We start from the raw sequence: 25,571 nt of genomic DNA, 5'->3' as shown, positions 1-25,571 counted from the left end.
GTCCCGTAGATGAGTATAAGGTGGGTGGGGGTTATGGGAGGTTTACATGGTACTTTTACTTTGTTCAGCATGTCTGATGATAAGAGATTTACCATTAATTCAATACCATCGCTCAACTAGCAATAATGTTACGCGAGTCTTTCAGGAATTTGTTGTTATCCGAGCATCAGTTAACATATTATAGTGATGCAATTAGCTTAATGCCAAAGTTGGCCTCGTATCCGTATTTGTCAGGTACTATTGTTAATTCAGCATTTTGTTAATATCATTATTTAACTAGCATAAATTTTATCGTAACACTGCTAGTACTAATGTTTGCCTGTTACTATTAATAGTCATGTGATACAACATAGCACCAATGACAGCCTGTGACCATTATTGGCCTAGCATTACTGTTAAATTGACTCAAAACCACTGCCCGAGTGTCCGTAGGTGCTTCAGGGACCAGCGGTGCAAGTTGTTAAGAGATTTTATTTACAATTTAAGGTTATTTCGTGGGATTATACATAATGATTTCCTCCATAAACCATGCACTGCTGTTAGCCTAGCACTGCTGTTAGCTTGACACTACTGTTAGCTTGACACTACTGTTAGCCTTCCTGTGCTGTTAGCTTAATGATAATGTTATCCTAGCACCGCTGATTGCAAAACATGATTGTTAGCCTGTTTAACTAAGCGCCATTGTTAACGTATCTCTTTTACCGCCATTAACCTGTTATATGTTATCCTGTCACCAGTTACGACCTAGCATTAGTTATTCTAGCATTACTGTTGAGTGTTACCCATGAGGCGCTATTACTACTCGAGCACCGGCTTTTGCATAACACTATTTATAGCTTAACCTCATCATAACCGCCCTCATTATCCTATCGTCATTGTGAGCGTCTTCTTATCCTAACACTGCTGGTAACCTAGAACTACTGTTAGAACATTCATTAACCTAGCCTCATTTTTAACCCAGCATTAATCTTTAGCTCAACACCACTTGAATAATCCTTAACCTTAGCATTCTCCAAGCTAGTATTTTAACCCAAATTCTTAACTGAGCACATCTGTTAACCTAGTCCCATTTCTATCCAAGCGTAAAACTCGGCTTTTTTTTTTTAGCTTCTCACCGTTAGCTTAGGAGAAGTTAGCCTTTCCCTGACCGAAGCCTCTCTTATGTGGCTATTCTAATTGGTATTTGTTTAGGAGCTAATTAGGCCAGAATAAAATGCTTTTCTTTGTACGTATTGAAAGCCTTTGAGACCGACTGTGGAGACGATGTTTGGGAGAGTGAGAAGGATGATAAAAAGAAGAGAGAGAGGGAAAAAGAGAGAGAGAGAGAGGGGAAGAAGGGAAGGTGAAGGCGAGGTAACGATGGTAAGTGGTGGGAATTTACGTAAAATAAAAAAAAAAATGAGGAAAAAATAAAACGTGTGTGAAATAGAAGCGAAGAAGATATGGGAAAGAAGTAGCAAGGTAAATTATAAGTGAAGGGGATAGATGAAGGAGTTATGTGAAGGGTAAACCAAGGAGAGAAAGATGAGGTATAGAGAGGAGAGGATCAATGGGAAGGATAATGATGTGAATATAAAGAAAAACAGTAAGTAAAAGCTCACTAAGAATACAAAGTTAATGAGAGATAAGATAAACAAGTGAGAAGGATCAGACATGTGGATAACTATAAGGTAAACAACATGGTAGACACCTCTATTAGTTTAGGATGAGTCAAGTGGATAGAAGAACCAGTTAATAAGTGTTTAAAGATGGAAACTAATGATCCTCAAGTATTTACATGCCAGATACTACCACGTGTCCAGGGAATTTGTCTGCTACTGTACAAACACATACGGGATAATATATGTACTATGGTTTACTAAATTTATAGGTCTCGGCTTGGGAGGAATTTTGCAGACAACAGACGTAGCAAAGTATATAGATTATGTAAATTAGGGTGGACTCCATACTGATATTACGTTCAAAAGTAACAGTCAATGGTTTTCTGAGTAATTTATCTGAGTTTAGTAGAAGTCAGACAGCTGAACAGATTTACACACAACATCCCTCATCCCTGCTGGTCGCTGAGTGCAAATTACATACCCAGTTTCGGGCGTTGGCGACGATTTCTCGGTCGGTGACTGCCTCGTCCACTGAGAGGCGATCCTCTTGCCTCTGTTCGAATTCTGGTAGCTGGTTGGCCTCAGGGTAAAGAGGTGAGGGTTCCTGGCGCGCATATTGGTCACCGTCTCTTTTGCCGTGCGCGCCAAAACACGAGTGTCCGAACTGCGAACAGCTGCCTGTGTAGGAAATATAACCGGAATTAGCCATTATAATTTATGTATTATTATGTTATATTTTGCGAATATGGTGGTGTTGTAGTATTGTATAGCTGGGCCTTGGGTCAAGTTTGGCCTTATTGCTCGGAAAACATCACATTCAATGACATCCTTATCTACAAGCTCCTATGCTAAAACTTAATAGGTTCATACATCCTAGACTTAGATATGTTAGACTTATGCTTAAACACCCTAGGCTGAAACATCCTAGACTGACTAAAATTTCCTAGGCTGAGGCATTGTAGGCTGCTCTATCGTAGGGTAAAACATCCGAGGCTCAAGCATTTTAGGCCAACATATCGTAAACTAAAACACCATTGACTTAAAAATCGTAAGTTAAAACAACATTGGCTTCAACCCTTAGACTGAAAACTTCTACGTTGAAACTCCCCAGCCTGTGAAACATCTTAGACTAGACCAGAGGTTCCCAAACAGAGGGGGGTGGGGGGCGCTTCATGTGTAAAAGTTTGGGAACCACTGCTTAAGATTACGACGCCACGGCTACTTTGAAACCACCCACTAAACTGTGAAGCCACCTTGGTTAGACTCCCAAGCCTATGAAACAATTTGGGTATAAAAAAAAAAATAAAAAAAAAACGACTATGAAATCCATGTTAATTTAAACCTAGGCTATGAAGCCGCTAGGCTTAACCCCCTCCCTCCTCAATGAAATCGTTTAAATGGCGTTTATAACCTGCAAGTATTTACAGCCTCCAACACTGTGTAAACTGTTGTTGACAAAAACGTCAACAAAATCTTTACTTTTGACATGAACTCGACTCGTACGTCATGGCGTGAAATTTAATAATACTCGAACCATTTACTCATTAGCATGCTTAATTCAGCGGCGGCCATCGTCACCTAATGTTGTCCAGTGTAGCATAATAAACCTAATTACTCCTAATTACGCATCTCCAGTCATCGGTAATTATATAAGTCAAGGCCCCGATAAGATGGTAATTAGATAATTGGAGTGATTATGTGACATTAATGATGGGTAATTAGCAGTGATTCGGGGATTTAGTAATGGTCAAGATATACAGGTGGTGAAATACAGGTCGTGAAAAGCAGGTCGTGAAATACAGGTCGTGAAATACAGGTCGTTTTTAGGGGTGGTGTGTGTGAGTGGCGCAGGGTGCAGGAGTTTTCAGGCAGAAGGAAGTGAGAAAGGTGAGGGGGGAGGGGTGAGGTGAGGAGGAGAGGAAGAGGAAGAAGGACCATTACTCAAGTGAGTGATCGTAACACACACACACACACACACACACACACACACACACACACACACACGCACACACGCACATTGAACAAAAATTGTGTATTAAACTGTTTCGACTGTATCTATTTCTCTCTATTTATATTTATATCACCACATTAGAATGATCTCATCATTACTTGCCCATGCAGTGTGTGTGTGTGTGTGTGTGTGTGTGTGTGTGTGTGTGTGTGTGTGTGTGTGTGTGTGTGTGTGTTATACATTGCACTAGCGATGAGATAATTTAACTTGGCCATTGGTCTGTAATAACTCTAACTTGGATGAATTAAATATCCTCCGCCCCTCCCTTCCCCTCCTCTTCCTTCCCCCCCTCCTCCCCCCTCCCCTAAACCCTCCCCTTCCCCCCCAAATAAACACCGTATAAAGTACAGGCTCAGTGATGTATCGCGGACATTGTTGTTGTGGTGTAATTAAGCTGTACTGGTCGTCATCAAGAGGACCAATTATTACAACCTTGTGTAAAATATTGAAGAATCACCACCACATTTTACTACCAATATTAGCCCCATTTATCAAACGACAAAGATTAACTCGTTGGCCCAGACAGCTAATATACTATATTTTTGTTGTTGTTGTTCTTTTTAAAACTCTCAAGATATTAATGACTCAACTTGTTAGACCACTTAATCACCCACCTCATTAAACCACTAAATAACTCCTTTTAAACATGGCCGGGCTGATGAGGTTATGGTGGGGATTGAGAGGAGATTTCTTCAGCCCCTGTCAAATGGAAGGACAATATTCTACTCGAGGCCTCTGGTCCTTTGGAGAGAATAGTACATTGTTGTGGAATACGATTTTCGGTCTTATTTCCAGGGTGGTTTTTGTGCTTTTTATCCCCTCTCGCCTCTTGTTTTTTCCCAGGTGATACCAGGTGCCTGATAACCGGGTAAACATATATAACATAATCAGAGTCCGTGTCCACAAGAGAGCTATGAGGGGAGGGCAGGTTTCAGTTATGGGAGAGAGGGTTTCAATTATGGGAGAGAGGGTTTCAATTAGTAGGGTTACACTTAAGAGATGCTTCAATTAAGGGGTTAAAACACTATATCCTCCTGGTATAGGTTGGGTATAAACACGTGTATTTACAGATGTCTTGGGGGGGGGGGTATACATAGCTGTCATCCCTTGTAAAGAGACTATGGACTACACTAGCCTAGGGGGTGAAGGGGTAGGCTTGACTCGGAGCCTTTACCAAGCAGCTTTTCCCATATACGTCCGGCAATCTGTGCTGTGCCGAGTTCAAATCCTTAGCTTAAAAGTAATTCCGAGACTTTTTTTTTATTCTGAACCATTTTGTGCACTCCATGACTGGTCAAGTTGCGTTAACATTACCTAGCGAACAGTTTTGGGCGTCTAACACTCTCTAGCGAACATTTCTGGGCGTCTATCACTACCTAGCGAACAGTTTTGGGCGTCTGTCACTACCTAGCGAATAGTTCTCGGCGTCTAACACTACCAAGCGAACAGTTCTCCCAGCAGCATTATTCTTCACAACCTGGGCTGTATTTGTCATTTATTTATCTTACTCTGCTTTATTATCTGTTAAGAGTGAAGAATATTATTGTTAGAGATGCGCAGGGGATGTGTGTTATGTGCTGAGAACAAAAGGCCTTTAAATTCCTACTTATTTAAGGCAGTAAATGTGAAGTGATCGCAACATAGCAGCTATCAAACTCATATCTGTCACGCCATTAGTAAATCACTCATTGTTTGTATAGTATTACGCAACACATATATTAGTAGGTCTATTATTTTGCTTACACTGGGCAGTAAGTGATGGGACAACAAACAACAACTATCAGTGTCTTATGTCCTATGTCGACCCAGGCTTACCACACTTTACCGAGCTGTAGTGTCAAATACCTGTTGATTATTATTATTATTATTATTATTATTGTTATTATTATTATTATTATTATTATTATTATTATTATTATTATTATTATTATTATTATTATTATTATTATTATTATTATTATTATTATTATTGTTATTGTTATTATTATTATTATTATTATTATTATTATTATTATTATTATTATTATTATAATTATTATTATTATTATTGTTATTATTATTATTATTATTATTATTATTGTTATTATTATTATTATTATTATTATAATTATTATTATTATTATTATTATTATTATTATTGTTATTATTATTATTATACTCTTTTGGTTTCATTGGAGAGGACCAATGAAGTGGTAGGTCAGGGGTCAGGGGCTTAGTACCAGTAGGTCAAGGTAGGTCACTGTGACGTACTTAGTGACCTTGTTTGTGTCCGGATACTCTCAGCTAGGTCAATAATAGTTGACCTTGTATCTGGGGGTGACAAGTGATTATGTGGGTGATGGAGGAGTGGATGGGACGGGAGGGAAAAAGGAAGAAGAGAAAGGGGAGAGGAGGGAAGAGTGGAAAGGGAAGAGAGGGAGGGGAAGGGAGGGTGGGAAGAGTGAGAGGGTAAGAGGAGGGATGGGAAGGGAATGGGAGAGGAGGGAAAGAGGGAGTGCAAAAGAAATGGAAGTGGAGCAGGAATCTAAGGCGAGGTAAAGACAGATGAGAGAGAGATGACTAGGGAAAGGGAGGGAGAGGAATGTAGAGAAGAGAAGACTTAGGGAGAGAGAGATAGAATAGAGGACGGAGGGAAGGGAGAGGAGGGAGATTCCAGCACAGTATGACATGACGGATTTTTCTATGGGCTGTTGATGGGTTTACGGGAGATTACGTGTACTGGAGTTGATTGGTAGGGACACACACACACACACACACACACACACACACACACACACACACCACACACGCACACACACACACACACACACACACACACACACCACACACACACACACACACACACACACACACACACACATAGAAAAAACAACAATAATGAAACAATTACGCGAAAGAGAATGAGAATATGGATTAAAAAAAGCGAGATAAAATAAATATTGAGAGAGAGAGGGAGAGAAAGTGTGCAATAGTAATAAATATTAATAATAATAATAATTACGGTTTATGGAGTGAAAATTGCCGCCTGGGGCTGAACGTACACAATGAATAGAAATTACATTAGGAGATCGAGGTCAGTGTGTCATTGAACATGAGGGTTTCAATACAAAGAGGAGGAAACATCACGGTTAACGAGGGTATGATAGTTTTAACTGTGGGTTGAGAGGGGGTGGTCTGAGGCCTGATGCAGCTGTGGTGTTGTACAGCTGTCTGGTCCCAGTCCACGTAGTATCGTAGGCCCCACCACAAGGGTCCAGGGTTTGCTGGGCACTTGGGTGTTAATAAGTTCAGGTCGAGTCTCCATGAGTCTGGTGTCTCACTGGTGTTTCCATTGTTTTTTCGAGTTGAAATTGTCACACTTGTGGTGAGGTGATCAACAGTCCTTGTACTGGTTCTGTGTGGGGAGGGGGTTAAGGGAGGTTATAGGCAACCCCTGGCAGTTCCTGGGAGCACCGAGGATGACGCGAGGGTGATATGTATGTATGTATGTGTAGTCGGCGTGATCGCAGGGTGAAACGATGGGTAAGTTTCTGTACGTCATTTGCCTCTGTCTACCCAGCAGTAATTGGGGACCTGGATATGAATTGCTTTGCAGATCGTGTTCCGGGGGAATGGTTAACCAGTGCAGTTATGGTGTCGTCCGTTTTTGGTGACAGCAGCTTCTAACACCTTAAATAAGTTCACGCCTAGAGCTGGTCATCCTCGAAGAACAGGGACAGCCATTATTATATGTTGTCATGGTTTTGGGTGGATCGGTGGTAAGTAAGAGTGGATTATATTATATAAAGACTATAATGTGTTGTATTTCTTACCATAGAGTTCGATACCTTCACACTGGTTACTTACAGGAGATTATGGCGTATCTACGTAGAAGTTCACTCCACCACTCGACATTCCATGATTTATACTTGATAAATGATGATTTAATGAATTCCATTAATTCCCAACATCCATCTAAGTTATTGGTTATACTTTGTCATAACCAATCAGTCATTACCTTTAGTAATAATAAGATAGGATCACAGATTTCCTATGGATACCTAGTCATGTCGGTATCTTGGGGAATGAGGCAGCAGATGACCTTGCCAAGACTGGCTGCAACAAGGCCACACCTGACTACGTTGTTCCTCGAACACTCTTACAGATTAGGACCCAAATCCGCCACAAACAGAGAGAAGCTCGGGAAGCAGCCATCCCCCTGGACTCCCCGCCCACATGGTACGATGTCCTCCGTAAACTTCCTGACTTCTCGTACGTCTACGGGAAAGGGTCGCGGAAGGGGGACGTGATTGCTGCCCGTATCATCATTGGGTATGACTTTGCTTGGGAGATTGGTATCCCCACATCCCCTGAGCAACGCTCTTGTGCGTTATGCAGAAGACCCGACAGCCGCACCCTTATTCACTACCTCCTAAGATGTCCCCACACACAACGCTTCCGTGACGCCTGCTGGACCACCACTCCACGACCCCCTGACGGAGACACGATGATCCTCCCAATACTGGCCAGATATTTTGTAAATAATATTAATTATGTGTTAAAGGAACATCCTTCCTTCCTTAGGCTTTAGTAAGCCCCTTTATAATATTTATACTGTATATACTTTTCACACTTGCCAGATGATTCTGGTGTCATTGTACAGGGGTACCTAGTGACAGCACTAGGATCCCGCTTCCTCTATCAAGGAATAAACAATTGAAATTGAATTGAATTGATCACAGATACGGGCAGATAATTGCACTTACATTTATTTGTCAAGCTTCCATACAATGATTTACAATTTGCATGGATATGTGAGTCACTCACGTTCACGCTGTAATAAAATTAATCTTCTAAAAGAGGGAATTTTCAACTTGGGAACACATGTGATTACTCTACTATGGGTATGATTTCACAGAGCTTTAATTATTTAAGTGATACATTTACTGCCAGCCTGGATTCCTCTTGTTGCAACCAGGCTTCCGCACAAGAACTTCTTTCCACGGGCAATTAAAAAAAAAGTACTCTTGGGTTACCACACATGGTCTCGCGTCACTGACAGTCACTGTAGACGGTTATCGCAGCCAGGAGAACTGGTAAGCGTGACTTGAATTAACCACTTAGGAGCAATAGGCCAGCCTGGATTGCTTTTGTCGCAACCAGGCTTCCACACGTGATATTTCCACGGGGATAACAAACCTAGGTTAACACACTTAGTCTCGTGTCGATCACGGTCACTGTAGACGGGTGTCGTGCAGGAGAACTCTAAGCGTGAATAGATTAACCATTTATTGTAGGTTTGATAGGCCAGCCTGGATTGCTCTTGTTGCAACCAGGCATCCACACGTGATATTTCCACGGGGAAAGCAACGGGGAAAGCAAACCTAGGTTAATACACTTAATCTTGTGTCGACGACGGTCCACAGGACGGAGTGGCGGTGGAGGACTCTGTGTGGTGTCCCGCTCCCTTTAGGAGGGAGAGGATGGGGACGTCTTGGCTAACCCATGGCCAAGGGGATACTACTTAACATGAGGTTTTTGGGTGTGAAGCGATGAACAGTACAACACTGTCTCACTGCCCCCCCCCCCCTAAAGGCTGGCTAACATACCACTAATGGAAAATATATGTCCCAGTTATGCCTCGCCGGGTGCCTTATCTCTAGTAAAACAAACTTTGGAATTGGTTGCGTGGGTAAGCCTAACGCAACCCATGACATATGTATGTATGTATGTGTGTGTGTGTGTGTGTGAGAGAGAGAGAGAGAGAGAGAGAGAGAGAGAGAGAGAGAGAGAGTGACCGGTACCTGCAGGGAAATATTAATTAGATCCTTTGATGGTTGGAAGGTACAGCTGATGAGGCTATGTCGACTGTGACCCAAGACAACTTACATCTTTTCTTTTTTTCTTTTTGATTTTAACACAGATAGATAGAGTAGCAGAAAATAATAAAGGTTCCTAATCTTACAGCAGCTTGGTACAGTATAGCCTTCCCTGTACTCGCTCGTGATGTACTGGAGATATTTGCCATCATTCATCCGCCTCTCTCCGATAAACACACTGTACTGTCAGCCTTCCTTCATCTCTTTGTTTATTCTCATCATTCCGTATTTCATCACCTCACAAACCTCTCTATTCACTATCTATTTACTTTAAATCCCTTCTCCTCTTCTTCTTCTCCTCCTCTCTTCTTCTTCTTCTCCTCCTCGCTTCTTCTTCTTCTTCTCCTTCTTCTTCCCCTCATCTCTTACACTTGCCACCTAGTCTGTTCTTTGTCTTTTTCATTCTTCTCATTCACTGGTTCGTAATAACTCACTGTAAGCAGTCTCTCGACTTTTAACCCTTTGAGTACGGTGTTTTTAATTTGAACCTTAGTACTCTAGAACTGACCCATCCCCCCCCCACCTTTATCTTCTATCACATAACATCACCACAACCACCCTTTGCTTTTAATCACACACACACACATACACCACTATTGCCGTGCATGAATCCGCTGAATATCGTTAGTTAATCAGATTTTTTTTACTACTACTATTACTACCACTACTACTACTACTACTACATTTTTTTTTGTTTTTTTTTGAAGCGTGGCCTCCAGCCTCCCCCAATAGCCACACCTTCGCCACCATTTAATTACCTTAATATTAAATATCCTAATACATAAGAAGCTATCCTATCTGTGTTAAATTAGTTGAGCCGCAGATCTATGCGGCATTCAGTGACTGTAGCCTCATAGTCAATATCTGCAGCAGTTGTCGGAGTTGGGGCAGAAGCTCTCGTTCCCCTGAGGCAGAGCAAAGACGACCGAAGGAGAGAGAAAGACAGTCGACATCTCATCCAGGCTGTCACATAACTTCTGGGCTGCTGCTTCTGTTCGGAGATCAACTCCGCGAGTCTGGCGTAGAAACATCTTGCACTTGGACCCATCCCACCAGAGGTTGTGAACACTAGAGGAGTGAAGCTGCCTTGATCAACATTTTGAATTCTCTCCCCATATGCCCTTCTCTTGTCGTTCTCGTTCCTCCTATGTGCAGCATCGAGAGCTAGGTTACGGTGACATGCGGCCATGGGATCAAAAATCCTGATATCGAAGAAAGCTCGCTGTCCCCGCGTCCAGAATCCTCGAGCACTGACGTCCACACGGGCTTTGTTAGATGTGTTTGAAGTCCTGTGTTGGAAGATCTCGCCATCCAATGGAAGGAGGGTCGGTTCTACCATGAAGTCCCGGCAGATTTCCTTCAACATATTTGCTGTGAGATCCCTTACCTCGTCATGCCTCATGTATATGAAGCCCCCCTTCTTGCACACCATGGCGTGATCGCCATCATAGGAAGAGCCACACACGCATTGGGAGGGCAAACCTTCTACTGGCCGACCATACCTTAGAGCAATGGCATCTGTAAATTCTTGTTTATTAAGACTGAAACCATTTGCCCTTATCGGTAACGTAGTTAACCAGTTCGAGGCGCCCACCTCCTGCGCTATAGCTACTTTTTTTTCAAATTTTCTGGAACCTGCAGCAATAGTTGCTGCAACTTATCATTTTGGGCGTGCTGTTTATGTGTCGTAATGGACCTACGAATCTTATTTACTTCGCTGGTATCCACTTCCCCTGTTGCATTCTGGGCTATTATGTGGTCCGTGAGGGCTGCCGTGAGCTTAAGTGAATTTTGATGTTCAGTGGCAGCAATCTCCTCTGGATTAGTTCGTCCCATCCCTCTCAATCTTGGTGGAAGTGCAAGAAGTGCTCTTTCTGCTGGGGTTAAGTCAGGGTGTTTCACTAGTTTGGGAATGAACTTGACACTGATAGCTTCTTCCAGAGGGTGGAGGAGGGGTCCGATCTCAGGGATAGTACGCATCAGGTAGTTCCAGCGATGCTTGACTCCATGAGTGAATGCTGCAAAGGCCGCATGTGGCTCTGTGTTAGCAATCTCAGACAGAGCTTGGATTTCACTACTACTACTACTTTTTTTTTTAAACGTGGCCTCCAGCCTCCCCCAATAACCACACCTTCGCCGCCATTTTATTACCTTGATATTAAATATCCTAATACATAAGTAGCTATCCTATCTGTGTTGAATAATTGAGCCGCAGACCTATGCGGCATTCAGTGACTGTAGCCTCATAGTCAATATCTGCAGCTGTTGTCGGCACTACTACTACTACTACTACTCCTAGATAAAAAAAAATAGACTTAAACCCAAAAAAACGTAGAAAAAGGAATTAATCGCGTTTTTTTCCCTTAACTCCTTCACTTGAGAAAGAAAACAGAGAATGAGGTTTGAGTTAAGGTAAAGGGTGGACCAGGCTGAGGGAGACGAGAACTGGCCCCTTTACACGACACGGCCAGAGCATTAGTGGAACCTCGGAGTGTTATTGTGTCTTTCTTACTGGCTGTTATGTTGTCACGGTGACACGGAAAAGAGGGAGGAAGTGTTGTAGTGTAGTGTGTATTGTGTGTAGTGTAGTGTAGTGTAGTGTAGTGTGTGTGTGTGTGTGTGTGTGTGTGTGTGTGTGTGTGTGTGTTTTAAGCCTTTAAAATGCAAGAAACTCTTACGACATAGCGTAACTTTTTTTTTATGGAAATAACTTAATGGAAATTATAAGTTTGCTATTGATAAATAATATGACTGTTGTTTAAAATGTCTCTTTTTAGTTTAGCCATATTTTACCTTAAGTTAGATTCGGTAACATTAGATCATGTCAAGTTAACTTAGGTTAATTTGCTTTGTACTGCTGTCACACACACACACACACACACACACACACACACACACATACACACACACACACATGGTACCGTACCTAATTAAAACACACTCGGTAATCCTGGTCAGTAAAGAAGACAGTTGTAAAATACATACACGTCAGTCGGCGGTAAAAAAAAAAAAGATCAGTAATAAAAAACAGAAAAAAACAGGTGTGCCAACCACTAATGAGCAAACTCTCTTTGATGTTATCTCATGGGTAAGCGGCCAGAATAATCAATGACCAATATAACCAATCCTACAGCAGCCAGTCAGTCGTGTTAAGTCTTACCCGTTGGTGATTTATACTCTCTCTCTCTCTCTCTCTCTCTCTCTCTCTCTCTCTGTTATGTTTATACGTGACTCTCTATCAAAGGTTAGGTTAGGTCAGGATAGGTCAGGTGAGGTTAGGTTAGTTGGTTTACGTTAGGATAGGTTAGGTCGGGTTAGGATAGGTCAGGTCGGGTTAGGATAGATTAGGTTACATTAGGTTAGTTTAGGATAGATCAGGTCAGGTCAGGTCAGGTCAGGTCAGGTTAGGTTAAATATATAAACGCACATTTCTTCCTGTAGACAAACTTAACTCACAGTATGAACGACGCCTCCAACTAACAGCCTCAGAGATGGTGAATAAATCGAAGCAGTAACTCAGATTTGTTAGTATCGGGGAGTAAAAAAAAATTAACTTCTCTTCATTAAAATATTAAAGATGATGCCGTCGACGAAGGTGATAATGATGACGTCACGATGTACTTAAAATAGATATAAGTTGTGTGGGTGTGAGGGGGAATATGTGGGTGTGAGGGGGGGTGAGGAGGGGGTGGGGGTAGGGGGTGCAGAGGGAGGGAGTGTATGGGTGTGGCAGGGGGGGGTGAGGAGGGGGCTGAGAAGAGTGGGGGAGTGCAGAGGGAGGGAGTGTGGGTGTGGGGGTGGGGTGCAGAGGGAGGGAGTGTATGGGTGTGGGGGTGGGGGTGCAGAGGGAGGGTGTGTGTGTGGGTGTGGGGGGGGGGGTGGGGAGGGGGGCTGAGGGTGGGGGGGGGGTGCAGGGAGTGTAGCCGTTGGCAGGGGTGAGGTGCAGGGAGGTGTGGGTGTGAGGGGGGGTGGGGAGGGGCTGAGGAGGGTGCAGAGGTGTGTGGGTGTGGGGGGAGGGTGAGGAGGGGCTGAAGGTGGGGGGTGCAGGGAGGGAGAGTGTGGGTGTGGGGGTGGGGGTGCAGAGGGAGGTGTGGGTGTGAGGGGGGTGAGGGAGGGCTGAGGGTGGGGGATGCAGAGGGAGGGAGTGTGTGGGTGTGAGGGGGAATATGTGGGTGTGACTGCTGAATGTGACTGATAAAGGTGACTGGTGAAGATGACTGGTGAAAGTGAGTGGAGAAAGTGACTGGTGAAGATGACTGGTGAAAGTGACTGGTGAAGATGACTGATGAAGATGACTGGTGAAGGTAACTGATAAAAGTGACTGGTGAAAATGACGGGTGAAGACGACTGGTGAAAGTGACTGGTGAAAGTGACTGGTGAGGAAACCATTGCCCCCGTGTCCACAGTTTTATCGCCGGGGTAAGTCAATTGATTAAGAGTTTGCGTGTTAATTTAGGCGACCCCCCTTCTTACCCATCGTCTAGTGGTGGTGTGTGGGAGGAAACCTGGGGGAGGGAGAGAGGGAGAGGATGTGAGGGAGGAGGGAGAGAGGGAGGGAGGGAAGGAGGGGAAGAGAGAGAGAGAGAGAGAGAAAGAGGGAGGGAGGGAGGGAAGGAATAAAGCCCCATCTATTAGTTATCTTTCCTTCACTATCATACTAACATATCTCGATAAATATACCTCATACATCCCATTCAGTATACTTCATTTGTCCCGTTGAGTATATCTTGTGATCTTCTTAGTAGTATATTTAGCATACCCAGTAAGATATAAGCCTTCAGGTGTAAGAGTATGTTAAAGAGTGTTATTTTCCCCACCATCCCTACCATTACCGCGTCATTTTGTAAACAAACTTGTGATGACAAAATTGCTGCATATTAGCGGAAAATTGCTTGATGGTGGAGGTTAGTGAGATGATTGTGGGTTGAGAGGGGGGGTAGTGTTGTGTTGGAGATGGTGCTGTGTTGGAGATGGTGCTGTGTTGGAGATGGTGCTGTGTTGGAGATGGTGCTGTGTTGGAGATGGTGCTGTGTTGGAGATGGTGCTTTGTTGGAGATGGTGCTGTGTTGGAGATGGTGCTGTGGTGGAGATGGTGCTGTGTTTGGATGGTGTTGTGTTGGAGACGGTGCTGTGTGGGAGATGGTGCTGTGTGGGGAGATGGTGCTATGTTGGAGATTGAAGCGAAAATGTTGGAGGCTATCGACAGGAGAAATGAATCGTTGGGTTACGAGGGCAAAGGACAAAAAAAATTCCAGATCGCGATAGTTGGCGGAAAAAAAAAAGTGCTGGATTACCAAAGTTAGCGGAAATGCTAGTCTGGGACAGAAAGTTTGAAAGCTGGAAAGTGTAAGACAACAAGATTAGCGGCAGGGCAGAAGTGCTAGTCTACTGGGACGAGGTTAATGAAAAATGCTACTAGATTATGTAGGAAAAAGTGCTGAATTTCTGTGGGTGCTTGATAGAGATAGAATGTGTTATGTTACTGCAAGACGATAAAAGTTAGCGAAGTGCTAGATCATGAAGGTTAGGGGAAAAATTACTTTAGGATTCCAGGGATGAAAGATTGGTGGTGGGTTTTGGAGTAAGATGGGCGAGGAGAGGCTAGGTGGTGAAGTGCTAGGAGAGGATAGGAGGGGTGCTGAGAGAATGGATTGATTGGGAATTGGTAGGGAGAGATCTCTGGAGGGGTAGGAGCAATTGGTAGTTAGGTCGTTGCACTGTATCTAATGGCCCTAAGGTGATGATTACTGGTCAGGCGAGGGAGGGAGGAGGAGGCAAGGAGTGGGGGGAGGCTGTGATTGGTGGGGGAGCTAAAAGGAGGTGGGAGGAAAGAAGAGTGAGGGGAGGGGAGGAGGCAAGGGGAGGAGGCAAGGGGAGGGGAGATATGGAGAGAGATGAGAGTAGAGGAGACCAAAGGAGGGTGTAGGGTGAGGGGGGGGAGATAAAGGGTAGGGGAGAGAAGTGAGGAGAGTAAATGGGTGAATAAGGGTAAGGGAGAGAGTGAGAGAGGGTGGTGATGGGGGAAGGTGAAGGTGAGAAGAGGGAAGGGGGGATGAGAGGGAGGGGGAGGGATGGGTTAGAGAGAGAGAGAGCAAGAACACACCCCTCATCTTCATCTTGCTTTCCCCTCACCACCACCACCATACTATACCGTAGCTTTTAAGAATCTTGGAGGAGCAAATTGTAGTATAAATGAATGGGTAGGTTAGGTTAGGTTAGGTTAGGGAAGGTTAGGGTAGGTTAGGTTAGGTTAGGGTAGGTTAGGGTAGGTTAGGTTAGGTTAGGTTAGGTTGTTGTGTGTTGAGTAGGAACCAACGTTACCTTTACATTGTTAATACTTACAGTACCGTCCGTGTTGTAGTAGACCTTACCAGCGACGGTGACCATTTGTGTCCACTACCTTTAGCAGTGAGCAGTTTATACACACACACACACACTGGCCGTCGACAAGGTTTACGTTTTACCCAAAAATATCCACCAGGGCAAATGTGAAAGTGGAGTGTAGTTCAAGGTCGGTTTAATCAGAGGTAAAAAAGGTCAACTAGTGTGTGTGGAGGAGGAGGGGGGGTAATGGTCACATCAACATGAGCACTTATCTCTACCTTAGTCCCGAACTGTGTGTACCAGTAGACAAGGTGATGACTCTCTCTCTCTCTCTCTCTCTCTCACTCACTTCTCAATCAGCTGAAACACTTAATAATAATAATAAGAAGAAGAAGAAGAAGAAAACAATATGTCACTGTGGACAACTTTATTGACAGTGAAGGTTTAAAGTATAACATGGAGGTGGAAGGTGATATATGAGGAAGAGGAGGAGGGGGGGAGGTGAGGGGAAACGGCCAGTTATCGTGATGGATGACCACAGGTAAATGTGTAGGTTGAGGAAGCTGCCTGGGTGAGAAGGAGAGAGAGAGAGAGAGAGAGACTAATTCGAAGCCTAACGTCTCTCTCTCTCTCTCTCTCTCTCTCTCTCTCTCTCTCTCTCTCTCTCTCTCTCTCTCTCTCTCTCTCTCTCTCTCTCTCTCTCTCTCTCTCTGCCTCTCTCTCTCTATATATATATATATATATATATATATATATATATATATATATATATATATATATATATATATATATATATATATATATATATCATCATCTTCCTATCACCCTATCATCTTTTACCCATTCTCCCTTCCCTCTCCCCCATCCTCTGGTCTTTCCATATCCTCCAATAGCTTGCCATCTTCTCAGCCCTTACTGTTATTACACACACACACACACACACACACACACACACACACACACACACACACACACATATGGTCACACCTTAAATCACATCAATTAATTCTTGTTAGCCCTAATGGTTATTGGGGGGCAGGTGAGGGAGGTAAGGATAGGGAGGAATAAGGGGGAGATAAGGAGGTGAGGGAGAAGAAAATGAAACAGAACATTCACACCTGTAATAAATGATTTTACTCCCAATACTTTATGGTATGTGATTATGTGGTGGTGGGAGAGGGGAGGGGAGATGGGTGGGGGAGGATAGAGGGGTGAGGAGAGAGGGAAAGAGAGGAGAGGGGGGGGGGGTGTAAGAGAGAGAGCGAGGGAGGAGAAGGAAGGTACAAATTCCATAGACAATCGCTATATACCTCGAGTTCACTACAGGTCTCAGGTCATTACTCACGCCTCGCCCATTCTGGCTCTGTTGTTAACTGGACAATCGCTGGCCAGACACAGAAGTAATCCTAATGATAGTACCCAGGTGATGCAGTCTACTATACTGTGCGGTAAGGTATATACAGGAAGGATTAAATTATCTTAATTGATTAAAGTAATCTCTTTAAAACGAGTCAGGCACGCACGCTAACATGGGTCTATTCATTGTTAAACATTACTGTACAATTAAAATGTTTTTAATAACGTATCATTTAGCGGTGGCTGAAGGCTCCCACATGCTATAGTCTGGGTTTGGTTCATAAACAATCTTGAGTTTGTGTTAATCTGATATTCCAGTAGTTTACGAATTTAATCTTACGTAGAAGAGCGGTAAACAAGGTCAGTAAAACACCTTCAAACAGTTTATGTATTACTTACTGCTTCTTTATGTCATGTAGTGTGGCGGCGTGACAAGTTTGGTCAAATGTTAACCTTTAGTTCAGTAGTGTCTCACTTAGGTGTTTTATTGAAGATAACACCAGGCGGTTTTATTCAGCTGAGAGAAACCTCTGCTACTCAATGGGTTAAAGTAAGATAAAACATTTGCTGTATATTATACAATATACTGTTATCCTTCCTGAATTATAGACAAATATAACAAGTACTGTTTCTGTACAAATATATGAGTGTAATTTTTGTTTTTATTGGAGGCGGCGCGGCGTGACCCCCGTGTACCCGGCTCATAGACATCATCTGTCCTGGTCCAGTAAGAGAAGTTCTACAACTCAATCTCTCATAATTTGTATTTGTTGATGGAGTAGTGTAACCTCTAACCATATTAATTTGTTAAAAACTTCAGTTGTTGTAGATCAATAATAACATTATATCCTCACCGCCAGGGTCAGGTCAGCTCGGTAGTTGCCATAAACCTCTAAAACATACAATTCCAATGTCGAAAACTAATTAAGTGAAAGTTGTAAAAGTGCAATTTAATACAACAGGTTTCCATATACAGAAATTACTTGAACTTAAACTAATTCAGTGGACGAAAGTTACACAACAAATGTTCTGCTATTTCATGATCTATGGATTGTTGACCATTTATAAACAAACTCTATTGTATCCTCAAGATTGTCTTGAGATCACCAGAACATAAGACACCCTAGCTTATTTCACCTGAAGATTAACCACCCTAATGCTAACCTAACCTAACCTACCATAACCCGGGAACACTCGGGTGTCTAATCTTCAGGTGTCTATCTATTTTTACAACACCGTAGTCAAGGTTGTCTATGAATCTGGCTCCCTTGGCTCTACCCGCTGTAAAACACATCACTACTACTGAAAAACGAGTCACTTAGCTTCTGGTAGAGGCTCCGCCGCTAGGTTAGGTTTACCCCTTGTTTATCCTTACCTGGAAAGAGAAGGAAATGCAAATTAGACTCACAGGTGTTGGTGTAGGGGAAGTGTGTCAAGGTGTGTTAGGCTTCTGATGATGATAATGTTGTTGTGAAACATTATAAACATAGTATATCTGAATAGAGTACTACTACTACTACGACACTTTGCTGTCACTCGGAATCGAGTATGACGATCATCCAGCTATGATAAAATCATATGAGTTATTAAGTATGTCACCTTCGTTGGTGAGCTCTGAGGTGAGTCGAGAGGCCGATACGGGACCGGCAGGGTCGTTCACAGATGTTGCACGTGTGGAGGGCTACATCTAGTGCAGGAGGAGCGGTGGCAGCGTCTTTCCGGCGTTGGCGCTTGTCTGCCTCGGTTTGCAGTCGGGCTAATTCGAAAGTATTGACACCTTCTTGTGTGGTGCTCCTCCAAGCGTTAGGGTATGGAGTAATCGACTCCCAGGGTGGGGAGGAGAGCACTGGTCCTCTCCACCCTGAATAGAGTACACACACACACACACACACACACTTAACGTCTCTGTCAGTATCAGTACGAGTCGCTCAAAGGGAGAAGTTGCCTCTAACACACTCATGGCTCATGAGTCAAGAGGCCCCTGCAATACAGTACACCCCTTCACTACTCGTCCCTCTCACCTTGACATATTTAATCAACCTCGACCCTAAAACATGCTCAAGGGGGAGAGAGAGAGGGAGCACTAAGGGTCACACGTCCTTCCCTAATAACTCGTCAACAGGATCATCAAAGCGTTGTGCAATTATAGCTCTGAGACTAACAAACCAAAAATGCTCACAAGTTACAGAAGCGTGACACAAGGAGCAACACAGACACAGCTGATGCCCCAGCCAAGATAAACAAGAGATTCCAGACGCACAGGTAAATAAACACTGCCCCCCCCCCCTCCTCCTTCACTTACCTGCACACTGTTGGTCGCGGGTCTCGTTCATTTTACTATTGTTGTTGTTGCTACATGAGAGGAACACTTTTTCTCTTATTACCGCCTCTCTCTCTGTTTACTTCTGGATATTTTTGTTTTGTTTTGATTTACACGTATTTGTAACTGCTGGGTACCTCTTGAAGCATCACCACCATCAATATCATCACCACCACTACTATACTAGACTATCACCACCATCATCACCACATCAGACTATCACACCACACCACACTACACCACACTCTTCTCTTGCCAGGGAGATACAGACTGGGACTAATCATAATGAACATGTAGATTTCTCTTCTCTCTCCTCTCTCACCCATTAACTCCTCCTTCTCCCCTCCCCTCACCTCCTCCCTCCCACCTCACCTCTCACCTCCTCCTCCCACCTCCTCTCACCTCCTCCCTCCCACCTCCTCTCCACCTCCTCCCCTCCACCTCACCTCCTCTTCCTCCCTCCCCACCTCACCTCCTCCCCCCACCTCACCTCTCACCTCCTCCCTCCCACCTTACCTCTCACCTCCTCCCCCCTCCTCACCTCTCACCCATCACCCCCTCTCCCTCTGTGACCATTTTTATCTACCTCTTCTCGTCTTTCCTTTATTCTTCTTATTATCATCGTGGGACCAGCTGTTGGTCACCATTATTCTCAACCACTTGGATTTTTTTAAGAAAATAATTAGTTTTTTGATGGTTTGATTTTATTGTATAACAATTGTTGTTGTTGTTTTTGTTGTTGCTGCTGCTGTTGTTGTTGTTGTTGCTGTTATTGATGTTATTTTGTTGCTACTGTTGTTGTTGCTGCTGCTACAACACCTACTGCAGGTCTGCAGGTGTCCCTCCTATCAGGACTGCTTTAATACCCTCCTGGCCACAGGTGTCTGTGAGATGATCTGTATCAGTCATTGTTCCTCCTTATACAGGGACCTGTACTGCCACTGATGGAGTGAGGGGGCGGATGTGTCCTGCTGGTGGAGTAACGCGGCAGCTGTGCGAGGTGAGGTCACATCAGAGGTCAAGTTAGAGTCAATCTCCCTCATTACTTTACACACAAGATAATCACTACTGTCAGTTGTCACTCCACCAGCACAGAAATGACACTTATCACCTCGTACCAGCGGCTGCCTCACCACACCGAAACATACTGTCCAAATCCACATGTGGCCCCTTCCTCCCAGCACCCAGGACAGGCAGAGTGGCTGGGAAGCGTAACCCACTTGTGACGCAAGGCAAACAAGGCGCTGTGGACTCATACACAAAGGGAGGAATTATAGGATGGGATTTTTGCAGATCAGCCACCCCCAGAGGCGCGGGGGCTAGTTTGTGGACATCACCTTGGTTCCTGTGCAAGACGAAGCGCAGGCGTAACAATAACAGGGAATCTGAAAGTTCTCGTTTACCATCTCAGACTTACCTGAATGGGCGAGGAGTGCCTGGGGAGGGGGTGGCATTGGTTGTACGAACGAGTTGCAGAGAATGAAAGCTGAACACGTGGTTATAAGGGTCCCTGTATAGGTCCACCATCTGTTTATATCAAGGTGTTGTAGCTCCATAATGATGGCCAAGCGTCAGGTGTGTCTAGAGATCACCGCCCTCATCCCTAGTGCCCGGACAGCTTACCTTCCCCCTCACCATTCCCAGACACACTCTAGCTACCGGCACAGTTCACACACACACACACACACACACACACACACACATACAAACCCATTTATTTCTTTTTTCTCTCACAGCACAACAGAGTCATCGCTGCACACCGACGCTGAAATACCAAACTGTTGCAAATATTCTCTCTTGTGCTCTGTTATAGCTACTGTATACGGTGACAGTGTCGGGGTGTACAGGGTGAGGGTGTGGTGTGGTGTAGAGAGGGTGTGTTACTGGTGGTGAAGCATAATGAGAGTGTGTTATTGTTGTGACGTAATAAAGACTGTGTGTGTCAGGGCCGGATTCAGGAGTGGACAAAGTGGGCAGCTGCCCAGGGGCCTCCACAATCTGGGGGCCTCCACATATTACAATATTTTATTTATTTGTTTATTCATTTGGATTATTTTTATTTTCATTCTTTAAAATTCATGTTTATCTATTCCATCACGTAAAACTATGTTCAGCAAGAAGCGTGATAGAAATTAGGCTAGCTACTTGGACAGAACCATTATTTGAGTAGAGGTTTATCTGATTAATAATGCAAAGAATCATCTCTCTGTAATAACTAATAATATATTCTTTTCTGTGAAGTCTCTTGAAATTTTTGACATGTGCGGTAGTAGCTATATCAGGGCTGGTCGACTTGAAACCACATGAATGGAGAGCTGGACATCTGGTTATACTTATGTTAAATAGTAGGAAGGAATCCAACTTTCTTCTTCTTCTTCTTCTTCTTCCACGTGGTAGACTCAGGACAAGCAGAGATGATAAAAGAGGTGCGAACGTGTATGTATGTATGTATGTATTTATGTATGTATGTATGTATGTATGTATGTATGTATGTATCTGTATGTATCTGTATGTATGTATGTATGTATTGTCAAGTATCCCCCCTTCCTCCGCCCCCGCCTCAGTGAAAGGTGTTACAGGTTCAGCCACTCACCAGGACACTAGAGGCAGGGGGGGAGGGTTAACACATCGTTTAAATACCATTAAACCATTCCTGAGGTCTTAACTCTCGCTAAGTTACCTGTAGTATTTGAGGTACAGGTGGTGACGTGAGTGACTTTTGCTGTAGGTCGCTAGAGAGGAGGGAGACGGGGGTGGGGGGGGTATATGATTGAGATACCGATTGTAGCCAAAAGAATCAAATTTAATGAATGATTGGTGTTGTAGTGTGGGGGGAGGGTTGTATTTCGTGTTATTTTTTTGTTATATTTTTTGGTTTAGGGCGAAATACACATCTTCTTCTTCTTCTTACTTTCATTCTGCTTCCTCCTCCTCCTCCTCTCCTCCTCTTCTTCCCACTCCTCCTCCTCTTACGCCAGCAGCAGGTATAATCAGCAGGAGGCTAATCAAAAATCTTTCTCTCATAATAATAGGAAGTAAATGAGACTCCGGGTGAGGCTTCTGAGGTGACTGCAGGAATTCGTCTGACTTACCCCCAGATACTGGGGAGTGGGGGGAGAGTAGAGGGGGTGCAAAAACCACTCGAATGCAGGAGTCGTATTGAACTAAAGGAGGGAGGGGGGTAGAGGAGGGAGGAGGGAAGGAGGAAGAGGAGGAAGGTGAGAAGATGTCACAGTCTTTTTATATATCTTCATTATATTTTGATCAGTATTCTTCTTCCTTTATTTACTTATTTTCTCCACTGGCTGTTAATAATCTCTCTCTCTCTCTCTCTCTCTCTCTCTCTCTCTCTCTCTCTCTCTCTCTCTCTCAACCTACACTGAGGATCTTATTCTCACTGCTTATCAACCAGAATCCACTCGATTAAGTCACACTCACACACAGACACACCCACACACAGACACACACAGACACACACACACACACACACACACACACACACACACACACACACACACACACACATACACACACACACACACACACACACACAAACATACACACACACACAAACATACACACACACACACACAAACACACACACACACACACACACACACACACACACACACACACACACACACACACACACACACACACACACACACACACACACACACAACACCTCCTCTCTCTCATGTTATAAAGTTATACAATTATAAACTGATGCAATTATAAAGGATATATAGGGGTTGTGTGACACTTGTAAAACCACTCCCTCACATATTGTACCCGTGTGCTGTGTGTGAAAGTGTGTGTGTGTGTCAATGTGTGTGTGTGTGTGTGTGTGTGTGTGTGTATGTGTATGTGTGTGTGTGTGAGATACCGTCGGGTCTCACTATAGTATATGTGAATAAGTAAAAGTTTATCTTGATGAGCCATTAATTAACCTCCTCCAACAGTATTAGGGACACGTTTCTACTCAGCCCTTGATTGACTACCCGGTATCCCCCATAAGATCAGTTAATGTTGGTATTTAAACTCGATCACCAACCTGACACTTGATAATGTTGTCTACTGAACCAAGCACCACAGCGCCACCAACCAAGGCTCTCGTGTGATGCCCTCCCCCCCCTCTTCCCCCTCCTCCTCACTCATCACCAAGACGGTACCCCTAACAGTACCTCTCCATCACCACTACAACACCACCCCCTCTCCATCACCACTACAACACCACTCCTCTCCATCTCCACTACAACACCACCCCCTCTCCATCACCACTATAACACCACCCTCTCCATCACCACTACAATACCACCCCTCTCCATTACACCTACAACACACCCCTCTCCATCACCACTACCACTTCCACCCCTCTCCCATCACCACTACCAACACCACCCCTCTCCATCACCACTACAACACCACCCTCTCCATCACCACTACAACACCACCCTCTCCATTACCACCTAACACCACCCCTCTCCATCACCACTACAACACCACCCCTCTCCATCACCACCTACAACACCACCCCCCCTCTCCATCACCACTACAACCCTACACCCTCTCCATCACCACTACAACACCACCCCTCTCCATTACCACCTAGCACCACCCCTCTCCATTACCACTACAACACCACCCCCTCTCCATCACCACTATAACACCACCCCTCTCCATCACCACTATAACACCACCCCTCCCCATCACCACTACAACACCACCCCTCTCCATCACCACTATAACACCACCTCTCCATCACCACTACAACACCACCCTCTCCATCACCACTACAACACCACCCCTCTCCATCACCACTATAACCTACCCCTCTCCATCACCACTACAACACCACCCCTCTCCATCACCACTAAACACCCCCCTCTCCCCACAACCTCACTTCCCCTCTCCCCCACAACGACGTCTCTTCCTTCCTCCGTTCCTCACGTGTCGTCCGGCCGTTCTGGTAATGCAATTATCCTCCAGCACCACACACGCCTCCGTCAGACGCTCCACCCTCCCCCCCCATAGTCCTACTGTAGGTGTCATTAAAAGAATCTACGGTATTTGTTAATGTCCGTATCTGTGTTGAGGAGCCCAGCCTGTAAGCCTACCTCCATCTTCAGGGGTCCTAGGACTAGATGATTCTAGTAGTGATGGATCCGAGGACTGGATGATCCTAACCTAACCTAACCTAACCTAACCTAACCTAACCTAACCTAACCTAGCATCAAAGATTCTCACACTTTTAGGAACACACACACACACACACACACACACACACACACACACACACACACACACACACACACACACACACCAAGCGCTCTTAAAGTAAGCTCCGGAGGCTGTTATAAGCTCCCGGGTTTCTCAATTAGTTCTCCTGGCATTAGATTCGTCTGTGATTGGCAGAGAGGCTCGACCAATCAAATATTCAGATTATCCCTCAGGATTACTGGCATAGGCTGAATCTTAATCCTGATTGATGGTGGGGTGGAGACGTGAACACATCTCCCCCCCCCCCTTCTCTTCTTCGCCTCGCACTGTGGTTCCTTACTGTCGGTGTCAAGCGTGACTCAACCTAACGGTAATACAATGGAGAAATGAGTTGGAATAAACAACTGAGTATCAACTCTACAAACTGAATAAATTGTCATACTCACAGCCATTAAACTTGTTGAGACCACTGTTACTATCACTGACTTTATCGTCACTACTTGTCTTTGATATCCTCAACTTAAGTTGTCGTGCGCTTGTATCTGAAGCCAGATACAAATATGCTTACAATAAACTGTTGACTGGGTGAATCCCCTCTCACATAGGCCTCAGAGAACGTGGCAGAGATGATGTCCTCGCTAAAGTCTAATAAAGACACTGTTGAATACAATCTGGATCTGTCAAAAAGAACCCTTAAAACTGTAATCAGGAATTTTTTTTGGATGAATTTGACGCAAGCAGACAAGTGCAAGCAGGCACTAGTCGATTCATTGTTTACCATGATAAGATGTATCAAGTAAAACATATATATTGAGCAAGTAACAAGATCACTTGATTACAAGATGTTGAAACTGCCAGACTAAGGTTAGGAAATAAGTACC

At 44.2% G+C, this 25,571-nt stretch overlaps 1 long non-coding RNA gene across 1 annotated transcript in view; it reads right to left on the bottom strand.

The window, feature by feature from the left end:
• The window catches only part of LOC121871935, a 66,557-nt gene that overhangs the window by 5,404 nt on the left and 35,582 nt on the right, over positions 1-25,571 (bottom strand). Inside the window, exon 2 of the long non-coding RNA XR_006090001.1 lies at positions 2,083-2,279. This is a non-coding gene — a long non-coding RNA (uncharacterized LOC121871935). The remainder of the gene's footprint in view (positions 1-2,082; positions 2,280-25,571) is intronic.

The sequence above is a fragment of the Homarus americanus genome, unplaced genomic scaffold (genome assembly GCF_018991925.1).
Source record: "Homarus americanus isolate GMGI-L3 unplaced genomic scaffold, GMGI_Hamer_2.0 scaffold48416, whole genome shotgun sequence".
Taxonomy (NCBI): domain Eukaryota; kingdom Metazoa; phylum Arthropoda; class Malacostraca; order Decapoda; family Nephropidae; genus Homarus; species Homarus americanus.
The sequence above is the reverse complement of the archived record's forward strand: the minus strand, read 5'-3'. Positions and strand labels throughout refer to the sequence as shown.